The sequence below is a fragment of the Symphalangus syndactylus genome, chromosome 6, assembly GCF_028878055.3.
Source record: "Symphalangus syndactylus isolate Jambi chromosome 6, NHGRI_mSymSyn1-v2.1_pri, whole genome shotgun sequence".
Lineage (NCBI taxonomy): Eukaryota > Metazoa > Chordata > Mammalia > Primates > Hylobatidae > Symphalangus > Symphalangus syndactylus.
The window spans coordinates 100,957,153-100,980,448 of record NC_072428.2 but is presented as its reverse complement, the minus strand read 5'-3'; the positions used below and the strand labels follow the sequence as shown (position 1 = coordinate 100,980,448).

The window sequence follows — 23,296 nt, the reverse complement described above, 5'->3', positions numbered from 1 at the left end:
TCTCCAGGGTGGGGTCCAGGCATTAGGATTTTCCGAAGAGCTTTCCAAGTGATTTCAATGTGCAGCTAAGATGAAGACCACTGCATGAACTGGAGACCTCATTGAGAGGTTTTGTTTTTATCCTAGAACCAAGATATATCTTTAAAGCTTTAAGCATAGATGAGGGGTGATCACATTTACATTTTTTAAAAATCACTCTGGTGAAAGCACAGAGATCAGATTAGAGGGAAATACAATAGATGTAAATGTTGGCAGATCCTTTTAGTGGCTTGGGCAGTAGCCCAGTTCGTGGATGATGGCTTCATGGTAGATGAAGATGGAATCAAGAGTTATTTGGAAGATGAAAAGTCTTGATTACAAATTGAATGTGGAAGGGGAGGGGAGGAGGTGCTGTTCAGTGTGATGGAGGATACTGCAAGTAGATGCAGTCATTACATGATTTTTTAAAGATCAAATATATGCAAAAATTTGTCATGAGTTTTGAGCCCATGCAAACAGGTGCATTAAAAGTAAAATAAGGTCTTTCCATTGCTGAAGAAGTCCATAGGTTTTGCTATCAAGTATTTAAATTATTAACTGTAACACTGAAGGAGGTTAGGAATTACACCAATGATGAGGAATATTACTTACTGTATTCTTGTTATCTAGAAGGTAAGTCATCCAAAGGCAGGGCAAATTGGAGAGGAATTCTTTTTGCATGAGCCACTAAGGTCCTTCTGAAGAAAATATTTATTTGTGTCATAAAAGACATAAAATTAATAGTGCTTGATTTTTAATTTTAACAGTTATAATAAACTTAATGATAGGCTAGTCCAACGTCTTTTTATGGAGGGACCAAAGCTCCATGGGGTTTAGGAATGCGTTCAGGTCACGTGGTTTTCATTTCTCCACCCTACAATGAACTTGTTGGATTGTGTGCTAACCTGTTCTCTGTAAACCTTTGACTCCCTAGAGAGCTTGCTTCTCCACATTTACATACATTTCTGCATTTTCTTAAACTTCTATGTATTTTTCCTCTTCTTGTATTGAAAATACAATGTAACCTGAGACAGACTTCTTCCTCTTTCAATTGTTTGATATTGAATTTTTCACAGTACCCTGATATAGTAAAATGCTGTGAAAACCCTTTATTTAAACATCACATTTCCATTGAGTAAGACTGTCCATATATACCAGGAGTAATTTTTTTACATATTTGTTCTAATTATTAGACTGTTTAAATTTTTTCAGTTCTTTAAAGTCCCATATTTCAACATGTGAACATTTGATAATGGCATTTACTGACATGATCTGGTCCTATTGTAATAGAAACAACATCTGATTTGAGCTAGAAAGAACAGATTACTTAAATTGTGACTTAAGAACCAGCTCTGTGACCTCAGACAAGTAAATTATTTTTGCTGACCTTTAGTTTCCTCGTTGTAATTGAGGATGTTGGTACCTACTTGATAAAGCTATTATAAAATTCACAGAGATAATATTAATATTAATACTGGGCTTCAATCTCTAGCAATAAGATATAGGGCTCCATAATCACAAAACTCAGCTTATTAGCATGCTATCATTTTCCCTATTCTGTATGGTCCCTGATAGCTGAGTTTAAGCTAATTAGACCCAAGATAGAGAACAAAGAATGTTGTTAACATTATACACCTTGAGCTCCTGTTCCTGCTCCAACCTCAGTGTACTCCAGAGCGCACATTTCCAGCTCATATCCTTTCAGGAAAAATCATAATAATCCCTTACTTATTCCTCTTCCATTGCTTCAACCTACACCTAAAATTGATTTACTTCATTATTTTATTGGGCTTCAGGATTGTGGTCTTTTCTGCAGTTTCATTTCCAGGATCTTTTCTGATCTTTCTACATCCCTGTCCTTTGAATCTTTTTATTCTTAGTCCAAAGACACAGTAATTTCTATGCTCCTGAGCCCATACTTTACCCAAGGCATGTGATAGTTTTGTACATAGCTGAAGATTTAATTGGCCTCTAAGCAAAGAGTTTCTGAAGGATCTGTTGGTATAAGACAAATTGATACGGATTTATGTAGCTGAGTGCGTAGCACGTAGTAAGTGCCTATTAAGTGTTAGCTTAAGCTTTGCGTTTATAAGTGTTCCTTATGTATTTTTTTAAGGGACCTAATATATGCAAATAAACATGGCCTGAAGAGACTACTGTGTCAAATTGCTTGACAGACCATCAAAAACAGTTACAAAAAAAGTCTTAAAAAGGACTAATGTGGCTCATAGAGGTGCCTTTCCATCTGTCCCCCACCTCTACCAGTAAGGTTGCATTTATCACGTTTAAGCAAACAACATATTGTCAGAAAATGAAACTGTCAAATTGACAATACTAAAGTAAGTACTAAAACTGTCAGAAACACATAGCAGGTTAGATTCTTATGCTGTTTATTTTTTCCCCTACTGTTATTTTTAATTTAAAATAGTCACGTGTATTGTCTCACTTTGACAATCATTCTGAGGATTGGAATTGTACCATCTACCTTAGGCTTAAAATATGTTTGTCATAAGATATAAGCCTAGTGGATATCTCAGAATCTCTTTTTTTTGTGTCCATCTAGATTTAAATGCTGGGGAGACATTGAAGTAAGGCTGAGAGGAGGCCAGATCTTCCTGCCGACTAGAATAGCCCATTCCAGGTGTTTATTGGGCTGACTCGGCTAGCGGCTAAATTAATCTTCAGGTCTCAGCTCTTACAACCACTACTGGGTTAGAAAGAAACTAGGATAAACTTCATATTCAAAGGGAAAGGCTTCAAATTAATTGAAGAAAGTGATCATTCTCTTTCTTGGAAAAGAGAATTTGATTTCTATTTCCTATTAATTTTTCAAAGAAGTTTAAGAGCTATATAGCATATCACCTTAGACATATAATTATAATGAAACTTTATATGTACTTTTTGTTATTACAATAAGTATAATTAGGTAGGCTGAATTCCCTTATAATTATCTCCTTAAAGTTTAATTTTAGGCACAGTCTGTTGTTAATAGTTTATATGGGTCTGTTTTATTTTGGATGAAGATTTTTGACAATTCATAACATATTGTCAGATAAAATCCATTTATATCTTGCCTAAATTATATCTGAACGTAGGAAAATGAATATTTTAGTCCATTTTAGAAACATATTCTATGCATGGTTTTCTTGGAAAAATACAAAATATCTATATCTCAGAAAAAATACACTGACTCAATATTGAGTAGATATTTGATGAAAAAAATAAGAATAACATATGGCAAATTAGAATTTGGTAGTTTATTTTTTGCCATTTTGAAATTAGAGAATATATTGTAATATTCTTAACTCAAAAAAGCAGTGCATTTTATTCACCTTAAAAATTAATTTAAAAATCTGAATTGTGGAGTTTACATTTATGTAGACTGAAACATGTCACACTATGCTGGGAATTTGTACTCAGTGTTGTATCGTGGGTATAGATGTTTTACATTACTGGAGGAAAAATAGGAACACCTTTCTTCAACTCCCAATTTAATAAATGGATGATTTTTCTACCACAAGATGAATTAATTACTGTTGAAAAATATGCATACTTTTTTGCTTTGCCCCATATTGCTAACAAACATAGTATGTATAACTAAAAGCCTTTGCAGTCATCTATAAATTCTTATAAACTCATGATCAATAATTACCCTTAAATGTTTCAAGGTTAACAAATGGAACACATATGTAAAATCTTAACTTCCAGCATCTTCCCCATTTCCTTAAATGATTCTATTCAAATCTCAATTAGTCCCCTAATGAAAAGCTTGCATCTGTACATAATAAGCCCACACTGGTGGAACTGCTGTCTCATCCAGCTGCTGAACTCACAAGACAGGGAGTGCAAATAATGAGACAGGCACTCTGAAGGAAAAGGCTGGCACTCTGAGCCTGTTCTGTGGGGAAGTAGAGGGGTTTAGCAAAGGCACCCTCCTTTGTTAAATGAGAGATATGCTTTTAAGTTTGGGTAAGTAAAATTCATTTAAATGCAGATAAGTTTGTAAGATAAGACTTACAGAATTTTTTTTTTTGATCAGCTGATTCTTTTCTGGAAATTAATCAGCTCCCAAATGAGAACAAGCCAGAATGGGAAGGGAACATAGAGGTGAGTTGGCAACCTGGGGAAGGGGTAATAGCGAGGGAGAGAGATCAGGCAAGCAGGGTTGTGTGCTGTAAGAGTTGTGAGATGAGAGGTGAGAGGAGCCTGAAACAATAGAATCAATAGAGTTTGAAATTTTACCTCTGAATGTACTGTCAGTTTATATGTGGGAGTTAGCTCTAGAATATTTGCAGAAATATAGAGACTTTGAGAAAATCTTATTTTCAAGTAATACTCTTGCCAGTGGTGAGTTCTCAACTTTCTTTTCAGCACCAGTGTAAACCGTAACAGTTTGTTTTTTTAACACAACAACCTTTTTCTATCTAGTATATAGAGAACTAATCCAGAGTCAGCTTCTAATTCAATTATAGGAATTGAACAGTACGCTCAATTTCCTGGATACCAATTTGGATCAACCTTGTTTTTGAAGCTTTGGTGCAAGCACTCAAATCATAATGAAGCAGAAAAAGGAACCAGGATATCTCAGCCCTTCCTCAAGAGATTCTTACCTAAGCGAGCCACATAAATAACTCATGTGTCAAAGATGATTTTAAAGACAGTACAAAAGGTATAAAAATAAAATATTTAATTAACGTTAGAAGATACGTTCTTGACAGTACCCATGCTAAAAAGGTTGTAGGCAATGGTTATTTCATTCATTTCTTTTATAGCCAACCTGTGTTTTCCTCTTTCTTTAAATCAAATTCAAAGTCCAGATCCTTTACTAACTTCCTAGTTAGGCAGTTCTCTAGGAACTTTACTCCTGTATTTTCCTTACTATTATAATAGTAACAGTTGTTATTAGCATGGCACATGGATGGCTGAGTAAGATCCTGCCAGGAAAATAAATATTAATTCTTTTAACCTGGGTAATTTTAGTTAATCCCTGGTAGAATATGCTGCGGTGTCCTAGGGCCCTGCAAGGTGATAACAGCCCTCTTAAAGTTTTTCCTTGCTTACCGTAAAAGTTGGGACGTACTAGATAAGCCATCTGTCTGTTCCTAGAAATACCACAAATCTGTGCATTGTGGACTGTTTTGCTACACATACTGTTTAGAGTTTAAGAACTAGCTATACACAGTAGCAGATCACCAAAAATTCCCCTGAGTCAGAAATGCCTTTCTCCCCCTGCCAGACCTCAGTTCAAGTCATGTTTTTCTCAATAACTAAACCTCCATTGTTCAAATTTAGTAAGAAGAGTGCCTGCTGACCCAAATTTGCTTTGCCTCCATCGATATTTGTGATAACTTACTATATTTTTCAGGTATAGAAGATGTTTGAATGAAAAGACAATTATTTACACTCATTGCATATAAAAATAACTTTCATTTAGTTTTATTTGCTTATAACAAAAGCTATAAGAATAACTAGTAGAATCTCTTCCTTTATTTGTTACTTATATATCAGACTGTTGTAAAGTGGACAAAATAAAATGACTCTTACGGCCAGTTTGTGCTAGGACTGGCTTGTATTGACTTCTGGAAGATGATTATTAAGTTTTCAGTTTTTTGATTGATTGTTAAAATGTAGCCATTATTAAAAGTCAAATTTTATAAAATTCTTACTTATAATTAAAGGTAATAAATCCTTAAGACTTCACTTTCTATTCACGTTACTGCATTTTACTACTCTACGTGGTGGACAAAATGGTATACCACTGAGCACCACTTCCCAGCTGGATGTTCAATCATTTTAACCCGATGACTTGATTTTGGCCATGATGAGAGAATTTGCACCACAAAATAGGCAGACACTACAAATCAGCTTCACCACACTGAAACCAAATTGTTAAATATTTTCCAACACACCACTTATAGCTGAATAGTATTTGAAAAAAAAAAAATAGATGCTGTTACAGTTCTAGGGCCACATATCTAAAATGATGGTTCTTAAAGCACCTGTGTTTCTATCCTCTGCTTACCTTATTTTAAAATGCAATTTATTTGGTTCCATCCTTATTCTTCTCAGTAAGGTTCTCTTGTCCAAGTAATTATTGTATACACTAAAATTTAAGAGCAACTGTCCTAGAGCTTTCTGAAATATGGAGGAATAAAAATAAGTTTGCTCTATTTTAGTTTATTTTGACATTGAAAAAGAAGCTAAATTCTGGTGGTAATAGTAATGCTACAGCAATGAGAATAAAATCATTCACTAACTTACAACAGAAGTAAATGATGACGAATACGTGCATCATAAGAGATTATCAGCATCTTTATATCTCAGCACTTCTTCCAATAATGACATAGATGCTAAATACATGTTCCTTAAGTTGAAGACAAAATTCTGAATTGTTTGATATCTTCTATGTCCTATATTTTGTTTAATACACTCTTTTCTTTAAGTTTTATATTGGTTCACATATGTAAAAACACAAAATTTAAAGTCTGTTTTTCTTATTGGATAGAAGTTTTAAATAGAATTATTTAAAATATCTTAAAGCTTCTAGACTCTCTGTCCATTAGATTTCTTCACTGGAAAACTTTTGTATGACAAAATATTTTTCAGCTCCTACATTTTTGCGTTCATTTGGTGGCTCTAGAAGCCAGATGTTCATCTTAGTAAAGTTGACATATTCTCATCTTCTTCCTAACCCAGCACTGCCTTAAAAACTGCCAAGAAGTTTTAAGTGTGGGTGTTTCAGTAAAAAGGAATTCACTGCTGTCCATCAGTTAGAAAATGTTAGGTTTCCTTTTTTAGACTAACAGAACAATAAATGAAAAACAAGTCAAAGCTTTAGAACAGGAAAGACTTATTTTCAGCCTCTTAAAATTAAAATAATTAATTAGATTTAAAATAAGACTGCATATATAACTACCAAACTAAATCTTTTTTAACAGTTTATTTGGCATTAAGATTTTCTCCCTTGTAACTGTCAATATGGAAATTTTAATATAGTGGATCTGTAAGCCACCACTCTTGCAGATCCTCAGAATAACACATATTGTAGCAAAAATAATGCAGAATGACACTTCTGCCAAACGTATTTATAGAATGAAGCTTATATAACATAAGACATTCTAGAAGCAGTGTTCATTCTCCAGCTCTGCAGCTTTCTCAGCAGTATTCCTCAATATTGTTTTTGGTATAGAATATTAATATTAAATTAACGGGCTAAAGAAACTTCAATTTACGGGGTCTTATTGGAGCAGCAAGGTTAAAACTAGGTTGTAGGGAAAAATATTACCGTAGGAAATATGCATTAGTAGCAGGTTTGCTTTCAAATTGTCCCAGATAACTACATCTTGCTTATTAATATTGCTACAAATCTATTTCTCCCCTATGGAAACAATGGCTTGTGGGGTTGTCATAGCTCAGAAGAGTTGTGTTCATATATTTATGAAGTTATTGCCTGTGTTTTCGAGATGTGGCCCAACCAAGTGATTTTCAGGCACACCTGCTGAGCTGGGCTCCTGTGATAGTTGCACAAGAATGCAGTCTTAAGAAGTATGCATCCCTGAATGGTGTGCCAATGATAAGAAGGCCCATGGGAAAGGATTTGAGACATTCTCAGGAATTTCTAGTGATACTAATTTCTTACTACTTTTATCCTCCTACACCTTCCTTATGTTTAACATAGAGCTGCTGTCAAATTCATAGCCACAAATATTAACAAACCCTGTCTTAGAAAGTTGCAGGAAGTTACTGTGACGTTTACGTGGTCCCTAGTCTACACTTCAATGTGTAAAGAAACACAAAATAAGTGGGGAAGACAAACATTTTTTAAAAAATCAACCCTCTGCAATAAGATAGAATAAACACAATACCAGATACAGTGGGAGGTACAAAGTAAGAAATAGTCTTTTCCACTTGAGGCATAAAGAGAAAGCTTGACCAGGAAGGTGACCCATGGGCTGAGTTTTATAGTCATCAGGCTTTCCAAAGAAATATTGGTAGCTTCTAGAAATTGAGGATAAGTGGAAGATATAGATCTCTTCCCCATTTTAAAAATGAAAACAAGTTATAATCTGAATACTGCCATACATTTATTAGTGTGCAAGTGCAGTTAGTCAACAACTTGTTCATTCCTACTCAATTCAACAATTAGCTTTAAGGAAAAGCTACTCCAACAATTAGCTTTAAGGAAAACTTCACTCCCTAGAAGATGCAACAGTATTATAGTGGTAGGATCAGAAAGCCTTCTGCTTTGCTCAGGTGATGGTGTCCTCAGTTAAGGGGGCCACCCAGCTAAAGCAAACTCTAGACCTAGTGTGCTATTTGACTTTGGGGCTGCTAGACTCTTGTTCGTGGAACGTAGAGATACCTGTATCATTTTTTTGGGAAACCACCTCTCTTAAATACCACTCATTTTTATCAAAGATTGTTTTTAACATTACTTACGCCAATTAACTCATCCTGTAGTACAGAAATAATGGTGGTATTTGAAGTGCATGACACAACCATCTCTGTAGTGTGGACTCTTGATTATGATCTTCAGATGCTAACTGCCCTGGAGTGCGAATTACTAATGACTTTGGTGTTCATTAAACATCCATAGAGTGTAAATTAGAGATAATTTAAACACATGCACAGTCACTATTTATTATGAATTATTTTATTCAAATTATGGATGATTTATTATTGGCAGGAGTATGATGTTTTAACTATATTTTGAAGTTTATAAGTTCCTTCCTCAATAAGTTATTTTTTCGTGGGTGTTTTTTTTACATGTGTGTATTTTGCTTATTTTGTGCATATATTTTAAAATAGCAAGTTGACTTTGTTGCCTCTGGAGTTCCACAGAACCAGGGTAATGCGTGGGCATGGAATACTGACAAGGAGAAACAGCTTCCTGTTTAAGAACAACTCCCATGTTTTTCTTGTAGAGGAGAAAATTGAGAGCTGTTCGTTGCTTGCCATACTTTACATTTACTTTACTCTACATTTAATGTTTTGTTTTCCAAGTAAAGAAGAGTAACATTAGATGTAGCAAAAACAAAACATATTTTTATTCTTCAGAGCTTTCAATTATGAAAGAATGAAACTTGAAGATGAAAAGTATTTTGGGGGTTCCTCTAGGTATGGCTTTGAACTGAAGACAAATGTGTATATTTGAAAGTTTAAAACATTTAACATTTTTTGTGTGTGTCTTGGAATACCGAAATACAACCTCTATGGGCTGCTCTCTAGTCATGGTTTTCTCTACCAGTTTAAGTTTAGAAAATACTTCATACAAGTGCCCTCTTCTTTAGGTTTCCAATTGTTATCAGGTATTTACTTGGAATTTAACTAGAATTTTTCTGTTTCAGGTAACACTACCCATAGCAATTGACTCAACTTAATATCAGTTCTATGTTTTGTAAATGTACACACTTTAAGCTACACATACAAGCTATATTAGATCAGAACCACACACACACACACAGCTGACTTAAGCATTATGCACTCATTGTAAAATATTTGGAAAATGCAGAAAAGTGAAAGAAAACAAGCATGATCTCATTATCAAGAGTCAGTAAATGCTTGGGATGGTAATGTATTTCCTACCCATATTTTCTATATGCATAAATTTTTATTCCAAGATTGAAACAGCATATAGTTTTATATCCTCCATTTCACTTGCTACAAGCATTTTCCTATGTCACTAAGTAATCATTGAAGGTGTGATTTTAATTGGCTGCATGGTATTCCATCCTATGGGTTTGCCAGGATTCATTTATTTAACCACTTCATTTTTTTTTACACTAAGGAGTTTTGTTTACAATTTAAGTATGTGTATGTGTGTATTTCTATACATATGTACAGTCACACGTCACTAAATGAAGGGGACCATTATGAGAAATGAGTCCTTAGACCTTTTCATCATTGTGCAAACATTAGATAGCACATGTACACAAACCTAGATGGTATACCTACTATACATCTAGGCTATACGGTATAACCTATTGCTCTTAGGCCACAAACCTGTACAGCATGTTACTGTTCTAAATACTGTAGGCACTTGTAACACAAGTGTAAGTACCTGTACATCTAAACGTGGAAAAGGTACAGCAAAAATATGGTATTATAATCAATGAAAATGCTGCCATATATGCAGTCCATCATTGACTAAAATGTCATTATGTGGCACATAACTATATTTAAATTGAACTTACTAAGGTTTTAAAACAGATTTATATTATGAAATAATATAGTGAAGGGTTTTTTTGTTTCCTTCTAGATAAAAGTAGTAATAAATACTGTTAGAGATAAAGTAATATTTTTATAGATGACAGTTTGCCTTCGGGCCAGGAAAAGCAGCTGGGGTTATTCACTTAGTACCATTTTTACATACTAACTTTGCCCTTTCCATACTTGCTTGATGAGGTTTGCAGCACTGAAGAACAGTTTCAATTACTAGCCAACCAGAGAGCATGATCAAACCAAGCAAGTTGCCTGTTTCAGGAAAAACAGGTTTTAGTTAACTGAAGGTTTACCAGTTACTGATTCCACAGTCTTCTCTGTAGAGTATTTTCTGCCTGTTACGTAGACTGGTGGTTTTAAATTTGGCAAAACTATAATATACCATACAATATTTTAATGTGGCACCCTTATAAAGTTTTTCAGCCTTCCCCCTTCCCAAAGTATTGTTGGATACAAGAAACCTTAAACAGCAACAGTTATCAAGGACAAAAAGCAAGTAATTTGATTTCTAGAGATACAGAAAGAAAATATGCCTGTTTCCAATACTACCTTCCTTTTAAATGGCTACTTATAAACATTTTTTTATTATTTTACCCAATGTCATGATTTGGAACTCCAGCAGAAAATAGTTTAAAGAATAGTAGTGAAGGAACTAAAAAAAAAAAGAAGAAGAAGAAGAATAGACTATTAACTGCATTGAGCACTTGCCTAATTGCCCTCCTGGACAGATTAACTTCCAAGTGAAATGACTGATTTAATTCTGCCTGTCGTTTCTCACATAGAACTCAATTTGGATGGCCACGTTGCTAACTCTGTTTCTAAACAACAGGTTAAGTGGTTTAAAAGTCTTAGCACAGTTGTTTTGTTGTAGTTGCATTTTTGTTTTTGTGTTTGTAACTCTTCGGGAAATATAGTCCAAGGAAAATTGTTCTTATAGCTATACTCATATGTTGCTAGACAGTGTTTGGCCAGAGTTCTAAATTTAATCTGTCCCTGCACCTGATACGTAATGACAGATTTTTTAATGTTCTAGACAGGACCCACTAAATGAAGTATTTCATAATATTAGATTGAGATGCTGTTTCAGGGTGTCTTCAGATAAGAGTGAGCTAATGATTTGTTTTTACTGTTTTCTAACACCTGAATTTTTGTGGCTGTGTCTCAGCCAATTGGGAGGTAAATTTAGTGCTCTTTGCTTAAAGCAGTTGCAGGATTATCGCCCCAGGAGGGTTGTGAACATTTTGTCAGTATAGAGACCTTGTAACATTGAAAGGTTCAACATTTCATTTGTTTACACCATTGAAAATCCTTGGTTTTCTAGCACACAGTGACCAAACTAATAATACCACTTTTTCTGCTTGACAGTGTCTTGTGAAACGTTGCTCCAAGATGACCAGAACCCTTTTTTAGGTCTTATTATGTGGAATTTATACATTGCCTTGGGAATATATATCTCCTCAATGCTTTAAAGTTAAATTACTTTTTAAAAATCCATTTGTAATTATTTTAAGGGTAGTATACATTGAAAGGACAAAGGAAAAAAAAGAAATGAATATGGCAGATAGTACTTCTCGTTCGAACTGGAGTGTTCCTGTGCACAGTTCTGAGTGCATGTCACTTACTGCACTTGGTCCTTAATATGCAGGCATAAGGCCTCCTGCCAGTAATACTGGGAAGATGGGAAGTCTGAGCTTTTCTGTCCAGTGCTCCACACCCAGGGCTTGCATAGTGCTTACAAATGACTTGAGTGGGGGAGTCAAGACCAACTTGGTCCTATCTCGTTGCAGTCAAGGGGGCCTGGCTATTGAAGAGAAGCGGACCTTGTTAAGCCTTGTCTAAAGCCATAATTTCTGAACAAGAACCCCCTCCCTGGTACCCACTGGTGTTAGAGAAGCATCATTCCCTTCAAGAGAGGATTTGCCCACTCCTCAGCATCACACTCATTAAAGGGGCTGGTAGCCAAGCTGGTCACAGCCAGTGTGGGGATGATAATGTAGAAACTATGGAAAAGTAAGTTATGATATGGCAGAGTCCCTGGGCAGCATAGTGCTATTCTTAAAGCAGCCGTAGGTTAAATGGGGTGACTGCTTGTATTAATGAAGCTGTCCTTGGGGGTCCAGCAGGCAGGAGCTGAGTCTCCTGACCAGACACCAGAGAAGAGCCTTGAGAACAAGAAGGCCGATGGTTATACTTGGCATTACCCACAGATGTGGACCTCATGCCATATAGACAGTTTCCAAATTCCTGAAGCTCATGGATCACCATTCTCAATGTATAGACTCCACCAAGTCTCAAGGGAGAAGGATACTTCAGGAGCATTGGGAAGATTTGTTCCATTTTCTACCACATCAGTATTCCAGAACCACTCTCTCCCCCTTGACTCTGATGATTAAGGCCTAATTACCCGCAAGAGACCAGGCAGCTTTTGGAGGGTTTCATATGATGGTAGGTTTCCTCACTACTTTGAGTTAGACCTCAAAGAAAGCCCCAATCCCAGGATGTGATATCAAAAGATCATGACTAAGAGTTCTCTTTAATACCGTAGAGAAAGTTCGGCATAGTGGTTAAGAGCACATCTTTTGTAACCAAGTGCTGGGTACATATCCTAGATCTCAAGGTTGTATAACCTTTATCTGTCTCAAGTTACTCATCTGTAGAATGGAGGTTATAAGATTACTTACCTCATAGGGTTTTTATGAGGATTACACTTTGTAACATGTGTAAAGCTATTAGAATTATAGCTGGCATATATTCTGTGTCATAGGAGTCTTTGTTGTTGGGTTTTGTGTTTATGTTTTTTGACAAGTCCTTTGAGTAACTCTACCCTCATATGTTTAGTTAACATTTAATATGTATCAGGTACTATTCTATGTGTGAACATATTCTAGCTCATTTAAGCTTCATGGCCAGCATGATAGATAGGTAATTGTATTTTTCTTGTTTTCTGTTAAGGAACTTGAGACCCAGCTAGGTTAAGTAACTTGCCCAAGGTCACACAACTGAAAGTGGCAAAGCTGGGAGTCAGGCAGTCTGGTGGTCCCTGCTCTCAACCACGCTGCTCCAGTAGCTCCATTGCCAAGGTCCTTTTCATTTGTTCAGCACTGCTTTCTCCTGTTAAGATGGCCCATGTTTTTTTCTCATTATGTCTCAAAGCTTAATTGATTAGAGGCATCAACCTGTAGCAAGAAGGCCCTGGGCAGCTCCCTCATCCCGCTTACTAACAGCATCAACACTAACGTGTGACTTGATCCTCCTCAGTGAGATTCTCGTCCAAACCAGCAGTCTCATAGTGGCTTTCCTAACCTAGTCTCACCCTCAACTTCTAATAACTCTGCTACAAAGTCACTAAAACAGCAACCCCTTCTTTGAAGAGACTCTGGATATTTCCCATCAGAACCTTCCGAAGGTTAATTTTCCCTTGACATTGCCATTATTTTCTTCCCCCTTTTCCTGTCAACATTTCAGTCCCCTGCCCAGGCCTTGGGCAGGTGAATTCTGAGTATCCCTGATAGACCCTATGAATATAGCACAGGCCCCACAGAGCAAGTGCTATGTAAATCCCACCAGGAACAAAACAGCTCTGTGGGAGCAATGTTCATGTTAATTACATGGTGATTTTTTCAGCCAGATATTCCTTTTGCCATAAATTGACATGTGCTACACAGGAACCCCAAGTCTTCCTAGAATGTCATAGAAGGTCAGACGTCCTAGGAGCACTGTATCCACCTAATGACCCAGTGCCTTCAGGAAGACTTCTTTCACTGAACACTTGCTTTTCTGTGTACATCTCTAATGTAATAATTGCCCAAATAAGAACACAGTACAGTCTTCAATACCTTCCTGTGAAGATGCAGATCTGCTCAAAAGGAACATTTGCCATATTGTATGTATAAAAATAACTTCAGGAACATCAACTGCCATGAAACACATCAAAAGGATTTTGACAGGGACAAGACAGTGCATGAAATGTAAAGATCTGAACTTTGGTGAAGAAGAAGTGTGACTGGGAGGGGGAAGGTATTTCACTGTTAATTTTAATTTATTCAGAAAAGTTCATGAAATAAAATACATTTTCACTGATGTTTCCTAATTATAAACAAAGGCTAATTTCTCTTAAATCTTTTAATATATTCACAGAAATGTTTGTAATTCGCTAATGAGTGCCATTATATTGAGGGGCACATTGCACACGAAGAATTGCATTTATGCAGGAATGACCCTGCATAAATGCACATGGCTTCACATTCATTGTAAGGGAATTAAGTATGAGCACTTCCATCCCCTGAGTTCTTTACAGAAAATAGTTTGCTATTGCTTTATTTAAGTGCCTGAGATTTTATAGCACTACTAGGTTTATCTTCTAGATTTGAAGAAAGAATTCAACTCTCTAAGTCCCTTTGGGATCAGGAAACCATTGTAATCAGTAACATAATCGTTATTGTTGTATGTATGTGAGTATGTCTGTTTGTATGAATGCATAGAGACTGGGGACTCTTCCGTGGCTTCTATCTACTTGAACAAAGACGACCCATTATGAAACCCAACAGTTCGGATAGTCAACCCGTTGGTTTTTTCATCCTTGGTGTGCTAAGTCAGTCAGATGAGTGGTTATTTGTTCCAAGATTTAGATTGTTTCCCCAGCAAGAGATAGAGTAGAAGAAATTGACTCAAATCTGGGGCTGACTTTACTCACTTATTGGTTCAGCAGTATTGTCATATAACGTCTATCTTACTTTTAGCTCTCTTTTCTTTCTTTTTATTTATCACTAACTTTTATTTCTTTTTTCTTCTTCTGTCCATTTTCTTTCCAGTTATCCATGTTAAGTGGTGATCAGAATAGCAAGAATAAATGACACCCATAGACAGCTTATAATTCTCAATTGAGCCAATAATTTCAACCTTGTCTTCCATCAGATCTTCTTATGAGAACTACTCAAAATGATCAAAATTGATTAATTTGCATTTTACTTCCTCTCTTCTCTGCATATTATCTAGCAGAATACAAAAATGCTGTGGCCAAAAGACAGCAGAAAAAGGAAGGAGGAGACCTAGATAATCTATTAAGCGGACAATCAGTCCCAGCATAATGAGGAATTAGTTGACTACTAAATTAAAAGCTTATATGCAAATGAATGGTGGTATAAAGCAGCAGCATGTGTGTTCTCTGTACAAGAGGTCATTCTTGTTATGCCAGATGAATGCAAAATGGCATGGAAGTGAATGTGGAAGTTTAAGAGCTAAAAAGGCTGGACATAAAATATAAGAAGTGACCAGGAAAGAACAAATACAATTCCAGGCAGGTAATGAAAATAACAAGGAAAGAGCACTAGCATTCAAGAAAATAATTTAGAAAAGCAGCAGAAGAAATGTGCTGCGAGAATGAAAATGTATTCATAAGACTGGACCAGAGGAATATATGAAATTGTGCTATCAGGAAAAAAGGTACCAGAGCATTTACATGGACTTTAGCAGCATACTCTGTTTATTTTCATTAAAAAAAAATTTAAGCACACCTAATTCTGTGCATGTTTCCATTAAGCCATCTCTACCCTGTAAGCAATCAATAGTCATTATTACTTTTAAAAAACTCCTTCATTTATTCAGTAAATATGTTTTGATTGCCTGCTGTACATCAGGGCTCTGAGCTAGTGCTGGGTAAACAGGAACGGACTAGGCAACATGGGTTTTGAAGTAGCTGATGATCCAGTGAGAGAGATAGGAAAGTAAGCAATCACAACATATTGCTATAAGGGCTATGATACTAAAGCTTAAAACCAGAAAGGAGGGATGTCTATTTCAGCTTGGAGAATAGGTTTCCTTCCTGTAGTGATGTCTGCACTGAGAGGTCCATAGGATAAGCGGAAGCTGGCCCGGGAGGGAGGGAGGCATTGAAGATATTACAAGCTGAAGGAATAACACGTATACAATCCTGGAGAAGGAGTATGGAAATTTGTGGGGCCAAAAGTAGTTCATTATGGCTATAAGCCTAGCATCAGGAGAGAGTGGGAAGTGAAGAAAGCTGCAGGAAGCTTTTAATGTGAAAATCAGGTCACTCCTCTCTCTACTTGAAACCCTCCAGTAGCTTCCCATAGTGCACAGAATGGAACTGAAATTGCATAGTGGCCTGCAGAGCCCTGTGCATCTGGCCGCTTCTTATCACTCTAGCCTTATATCCTTTACTGTGGTCATTCTTTTTTTTCTTTTTCCTTTCTTTTCTTTTCTTTTCCTTTCCTTAAACATATCAAGGTCATTCCAGTCCCAGGCTCTTTAAAGGCAGGGTCTTCTTTCCGTTTTTCACATGTTTCTGCTTATTATTCTAGATTCAGTCAAATGTCACCCCTTCCTGGAGGCCTTCCCTAATCACTGTAGAATTAAAGCAGCATCCCAAGTCACTTTCTGTAAAGCTCTCTTATCTGTTTTAGTTACAGCACCTATTAGTCCTGAAACTCTTAAGTATGCGTTTATCTGTTTTCTACTTTATTTACAGACCTCATGGGCAGGGATTTTGCACACTAGTTTATTGCTATATTACCAGCATCTGGAACGGTGCTTGGCACATAATAGACAATCAATAAAATTATCTTCAATCACTGATAAACAGATTAAACAGAGGACCAGTTCCAAAAAAATGTCTTAAATGCCATGCCAGGGGCTTTATGACAAAAGCAATGGGTTTTAACAAAGTAGGGACATTACCAGGATTCTGTGCTTTAGAAAAAACATCCTGGCTGTAGCACGAAGCATGAATTTAGTAGGGCTCGATGGGAGCAGAAAGACTAGTTAGGAAACTATTGAGATTGTTCCAGTCCTTCCTCTGCTTAGTGCTGACTTGCATCAAGAGAATAACATTGGAAATAGAGGTAGAGACTGAATATATGGTACGTGATGATTAATTGATAGGCATAAGATAGAGAATGTAGAGTCAAGATGATATCTAAGTATTGTTCTTGTATAACTGAGTGTAGGAGAGAGATGTGCGCAGGAGATGTGGATTTGCAAGTCATCAGCAGATAGTTTGGTAAAGGACACTGTTAGAGTGGGTGAGCTTAGCCTGAGGAAATGGTGGAGAGTAACACTAGAAGAGAGTTAACGTTAAAATCCTAAGGTGTACAGATCAATTCAAAATCAATTATTTAAAAATGAACCAGTTTAAACCCATACTGAAAGTAAATTAAAGTAATTAAAAACTTGGTTTAGGAACATCGTTTCTCCCATGTATGAAGTCTCTTTCTGGTTCTGTTTGCTTGTGTCTGTCATCCATCTTTTCCATTTTGCAAAAACACAAACTGGTTCTTTTGTAGGTAAGGTTATCTTTGGGTAAGTCTGTCCAACTCATAAGCAACAACAATATGGCTTAATAGGATAAACAAATTATATGACAGACTGAAAGGTCAGTTTGGCATCTTGCAAAACAAATACTAGAACAAGGGAAACAGGAAATGCTGATAGCACTGTAATGACTCTAAAGTTAATGCTTCCACGTAATCATTAATGAAGTCATTTTAAATGCCAAACAAGGACCTTGTTTTCCTCGCCTCACACAGCCAGGATCCAGTGGCCCAATTAAGCATGAAAATTGCCATAAGTTTCCTCAGAAGCCCTGGGAACCCAAACACCAGGTTCCACCCTCGAATACTTAATTGCCTGAAGTTTCTGATTACAACTGCTCTGAATTCATCAGAATCTCTAATCAGTTATGTTTCTGCCTTCTGTATAGAGAGACCAAAAAGCAAGATATTAAGCATTTTCTCTTAATGAAATAAAAAGTTAGGACAAATGTAAATTCTCTGTTTTCATAAAGGAAACCATTCAAAAGGTATTAAAAATGGCAAATTAATGTGATCCTATTCCTTCCCCCGACTCCCAGCATGAAAATTTCCTATTCCCAAATAAGAAATGAAAAAAAAAAATTTTTTTTTTTTTAAATGGAGTCTCACACTGTCACGCAGGCTGGAGTGCAGTGGTACTATCTCAGCTTACGGCAACCTCCGCCTCCTGGGTTCAAGCGATTCTCCTGCCTCAGCCTCCCGAGTAGCTGGGATTACAAGCGCACACCACCACGCCCAGCTAATGTATGTATTTTTTAGTAGAGATGGGACTTTGCCATGTGGGCCAAGTTGGTCTTCAACTCCTGACCTCAAGTGATCTGCCTGCCTTAGACTCCCAAAGTGCTGGGATTACAGGCCTGAGCCACTGTGTCCAGCCACATTTACTGTTTAATTTTTGACAAGTTAAAGCCTTTCCAGATTGGAGTCAAATACAAGTTTGTTAAGAGCCAGAAATTAGTTGGAAATAGTCTATCTTTAGATTGTATTTCACCAATTAAACTATTTAAATAAATCTCTCCTCTGTTATTTGGAAATGTGTAATTTATTCTATTTGTAGATAACTCAATAACCAATATAGTCACAACAAATTCAATTAAATCATTAGAACTAATAATTACGTGGTCAATAAATTATAGCCACGATACAGAATTTCTGCTGTAACATGATATATGTGGTCCTGAAAACACCCACAATGTGCACAACCACACATTGCAAATAACCAAGTATATTTTTAAAAAATAGGATGAGGCCCACCACTCAAAACTTACACAGCTTTGTAACTAGAGCACTAGCAAAAAGTTTTTAAAAATCTAATGAAAATACTAGCCTACTTTAAAAAAGATGTGTTAAATTCCTATTTAATAAATAGATGGCTATTAAAATATTAAAAGCTAAGTGTTTGAGGTTATTGATAAGCTAATTACCTCAATTTGATCATTTCACAATGTATAAATGTATCTAAACAGCGCACTGCACAATTTTTAGATGTAAATTAAAAATCAAAGAAATTTTAAGATTTCTCAAATGAATGAATGATTTCCAGTAGTTATGACCTAGCCATTTGCTCCATCTACTAGCAGCATACCCTAACTATAGGCAAAATACTGAATACTGAATATAGAGTCCTAAATATAAAGTGGTTGTAGTAATGTCATATCGAAGAAAAAAAAATGTTTTGAAAACATCAATGATTCTCTTCAGTCCATACTGTGTCCCCCCAATATGATATTTAATGGGCATATCTTGAGAGTCATGATAACTTCTTCAGCCCAGCCACAATTTTTGCAAACTTAGAATCTCATTAGTAATCTTGTCTTCTCTTCTGGGATATAAATATGTCTATAACTTTCCTCTGTGAGTATTTAATTTCCTATGATAATGTTTATGGTTAGAAACTTCTATTCACCATTAACCTTAGCAATCTGATTTATTATAGGCATAGAATATTTTATGAGGAGAAATGAAAACTGTTACTCTTATCCTACCTGCTTTTACATAGTAGATGTGTACTCTTCAAATCTACAAGATATCTTTTATCTTGATTTTGCTGTCTATTCTAGAGGTTAAGCTTTTCTTTTCAGATTGCTGAATAAAAATACAGCGGCAAAATGTCTAGGTCAGCAGTATTTCTTCATTTTATAGCTGTAAAAATTGAGGTTTCGGATTCAAGTTCAAGCCTGTTACTGGATCGGTATAGTTTTCAGTTCTCTTCCCTTCATCGTCTTGAATCAATACAAGAAACCACAAAGACATTAACTAGTTTTTAATGTTTTTAATAACATCTTGGTTGGCTAGAAGATTAGAAGTAAAAGAATAATAGTAGCATTTATTTTGAGTTTGATGGATTTATGAGTAAATCTTTCAGGAGTAATGATACTGCATTTAAATACTAATATTTTCTCCCCAAGTAATTTAGTAACAAAAAAGGAGCTACATATTCTTTTTCCCACTTTGAAGTCATAATTCTCTTTCATTGACATATTCATTCTCCTACATTTGGATTTTTATTATAATTAGGTGCTACCTTATGAGCAAATATTCCAAAATAGATGTTTGTTGATTTGTCAGGTTCACAATTTTTTAATACAGGATTTGTTGATATTAATTGTGCCTTATACAGAGAATTCTTAATACCAGTGAGTTATTTAAAAGCTCGATCATGATATACTGATGTAGAAAATATTACATGTGATGATATTCTTTCATTTATTCACTTTATTTTTGGCTGAATAGTGCAAATAGGAATATTTGCCTTTTTTGAGTAGGGGGGGACTCATATATTGCTTTATGATTAAATGAATTAAAAAACTTGAAAATCAGAAACCCCCTTTAGTTTATTGTTAATGTGCCATATGATTGTATGTATTTATGACATATTGTGAGACTCACTGCACCCAAGAAAGGATTGTAAGTACTTTTTTTGTTCATCTTTAAGTGGTTATATAGTTGGCATTGTCAGTAAGTGGTCAGAGCCCTTTCATTTGCCAGAAGGCATATTTTGAAGATGATTTCAATGTTGGCAGGTAGTTATCCAGTTCTGTTACCTTGTATTCAAGTCAGTTTTCATTTCTTTATTATTTTCATTAAATAGAACAAGGATGTATCACTTCATTTAAGCCTTCTGTTAATTCAAGGCTTTGAGTAAAACCTCATTAATCTGCACCCCATTTGTTCAGAGAATGTAATAATTTAGCAAAGAGCTGGGCTGAAGTTTACTCTCCTGCTATCTATAAAGAAAGGATTACTAACCCATTAACCAAATTAGTAGTGCAAACAAGATTGGAAGAACAAATGGTATTAAACACCCTTAAGCACTTTAGAAGCACCCATATACCTACAGACAATCTAAGCTGCATATATAAAATATTCGCAGTTTTCTTTAAGGAGGATTTCTGTCCAACAACAATGTTGATAGTTTAAAATGGCCCTTATTTGAAATACTTCCCTAGTTTACTATTACCCTGCTTTAAATCAAGTTACTCCAATTTGTGAGGTTTGGCTGAACTTGGCAGGCAAATTATGAAGTTTTTATAAAGATTTAAGTGGTTTGTCAGTGTTATATGGTAACTATTAGAAAAGTGTATAAAAGACCTTCCCATTTAATAGTGTTCAGGTGAGACTTTGATGTCTAGCTTCTAGTACAGCCAGATATTTGAGATGGAAACATTTAATTTGTTGTGTATATAACACTCTTTCACAAAGATTTATCCTATTAAAAACTAATGAACCTGGACCCTAGTACACTGCCCACCATAGGGCTTTGCTTGCTCAGAGTAGGCACTCAATGAATGTTGAATAAGTGAATGAATGGATCAAATTCAGTATATGCTGGAAAGTGTGTCATCAGGGTTGAAAGTTATTTTCTTCTCCATTGAATAGAAAGTGTATTTTTCATCTCTTCAGGGAGCTAAAACAAAGGAAATTCCATAACTAGCTTACTGAAATGTTAAGCTTGTTCTATCACTTGACTCCATTTTCCTTCCCCCACTCTCAGTAACCTCTCAAGATTGCTGATTTCTTTTTCTCAGGATGTTATCCCAAAGAAGGAAAGAAACCCAGTGTGGATTTCTTCATTTTCCTCCTCCTCCTCCTTTGCTGAACTGTGATCACACACTAAAAGCTCCATCCTGTGCTGATGTTTGAGAATCTGTTACCATGGAGCTATTCCCCAGCTCAAAGGATGGTTTTATTGCATATAGTGTTACAGGAAAAGAGAATGGTTAAAATTAAACTTTAAACAAATCCCGATTAATAATAATAGAAAATGGGAGAAATGCTTTCAGAAGCAAATGCAGGGTGGAGTGTATTTTTATGGTTGCCCTTGCTCTTGCTCTCCGAACATTATCTTTCATTTTTTGCTTTCTGTTTTTGGGAATTGTGTTGCTTATAAAAGACCCTGCTGTCCACTAGCTTCTGGGCATGTGTCCCAAATACAAGTGGACATTAACTCAATTCAGCAGATAAGATTTCCTTAGAGACCTCCATAGGATTTCACCAGTCCATTCCTAGCAGCCTGCCTCTGACCTCTGCCCTCCCAGACAAAGCTACTTAAAGAAAAAAATAATAAGATTTGGTGCTTGTGAAGAGGTCAAGAAGGATACAAAAGAGTGAAGGATAAATACAAGATTTTGAAGCAAAGGTGACTTGGAGAATGATACCGAGGCAGGCCTAGACGGGAGTTGATGTTCAGGCAATGTGATAAGCTCTTCAAATGAACATGTTCGTTATACACAGAATATGCCACTTTACAGCCAGTAGTGGTCTTACCATAAAGGCCATAAGCTTGTTTTCTTACATAGATTGATTGATTAGGATTTATAGTTTTTGTGGACCCACAATTTTAGAAATTTAAAATTTTGTAGTTATAACTCAAGTATTTTATACATTTTTGAGCACTCTGAAGCACCTTGCCGATGGGAAAAAAAAAAAAAGAACGTGATACATTTACCAGAAGTCTCTTTCCCAGATAAAACCTCTAAGAAGTTATTTTATATAACTTTTGGGAGGAATAAAATTTGGAAATACATTAGGAGGCAAATGTAATAAGTTGCAATTAAATCTTTTAAATGCCTTAAAATAGCTGTTAAAATATTTGCCAAGTTCCATGATTCTTTGGAAAGGAAAGGATGATGGTCGTTAGAGAAAGAATTCAAAGCATTATCTGCTTTTAGGACCTCAGTCTAGGTAGGAGTCGGACAGGGGCAGAGGTATGGACCCGGTGTTGACCAGGGAGCTACGTTGGCAGTGTTTAGCTTTGGTACAAACAGAACATTTAAGGTATGTTATGTAGACCTGACAATTGTCATGATGACCCTAGAGGTCAGAAGTTAAGAGAAATGAATAAGCTGTGAGTTATACTCAGCATGGCATAGAGGTTAAGGGCTCAAGCTTCCAATTAACAGCTAAGCGTTTGTTTAAACTCTTTAAGCCTCAGGTTCCTCATCTGTGAAATTGGATTTGTAATCATATTTGCTTCATAAGATAGTTGTAAGGATTACATTAGACAATACATGTCAATGAGGTTAACCTTTACACATAGTAAGTTCCCAGCCTACCGTAAGCATCTGATAACTATAAATGGTTATTTTTATAAAAATTTAAAGTCTCCTGAGAGGTAACTGATTGATGCATATCTACTTCAATTTTATGGCACTGTGAATCCTTCCTGTAGAATATGTTGACTTTTGGAGATCATTAGGAAGGACTTCAGCATAGTGTTCTTGGTTTCT

The 23,296-nt window shown here is 35.8% G+C and overlaps 1 protein-coding gene across 7 annotated transcripts in view; it reads left to right on the top strand.

Annotated features, from left to right (window-relative positions):
• Positions 1-23,296, top strand: part of IMMP2L (inner mitochondrial membrane peptidase subunit 2) — an 886,329-nt gene that overhangs the window by 768,066 nt on the left and 94,967 nt on the right. The gene's annotated exons all lie outside the window — the stretch shown is intronic.